Raw genomic sequence first — 762 nt, 5'->3', positions numbered from 1 at the left:
GCTTTTTACTCAACCATCAAATCTTACTCCCTTTCCTTTCTTCATGCTTTATAACTTAAAAAAATAATTTTTTCTTTATTTATAAAACAAATTTTCAAATTTGATTTTGAGCAAAAAAAAAGAAATTTTAATTTTAATTTCTTTAAAATAATTTGTCAATGAAACAACAAAATAAACACATAACAAAAATAATGTAAGGGGGATTCATATTATTATGAGAATTAAAATTAAAGCATTCGTGTGTCTAAAAGTAATATGTATGAATTTATCATTTGAGAGAAAATTAAATATGAATTAGCTAGATTGAGTGCCTATTCTAAGTGATCTTCTAATTTTGCAAAATTGATGTTCAACAAGAGGCTTAGTTGCTCATCTGATGAAACAAATTTTAGTTGGATGTCTCCCTTTTGCACGCAGTCCTAATGCAACCAATCAGGTGGTATGTTCTATTATCCTTTCATCTCGAGTCACATTTCACATATAGCATCAAATAATATTAAAAATAATATGGTACTCAAGCAATCATAATGTTATTCGATTTAATATTAAATACTAAATATCATCGGTTATGCGGACATAAAATTTAAAGTGCAGTAATTGCAATAATAATAATAAAACAATGATAAATAATAATAATAATAATAATAATAATAATAAAATTAATAATAATCATAATCATAATCATAATAACTATTAATCGAATATCGTAGCATTTAGATTTAGACATGATATATATGCAGTTGATTATATGACTTTAACTCG

This window comes from Ricinus communis, chromosome 6 (assembly GCF_019578655.1).
Source record: "Ricinus communis isolate WT05 ecotype wild-type chromosome 6, ASM1957865v1, whole genome shotgun sequence".
Taxonomy (NCBI): Eukaryota; Viridiplantae; Streptophyta; class Magnoliopsida; order Malpighiales; family Euphorbiaceae; genus Ricinus; species Ricinus communis.
This window is presented reverse-complemented; position numbering follows the sequence as displayed.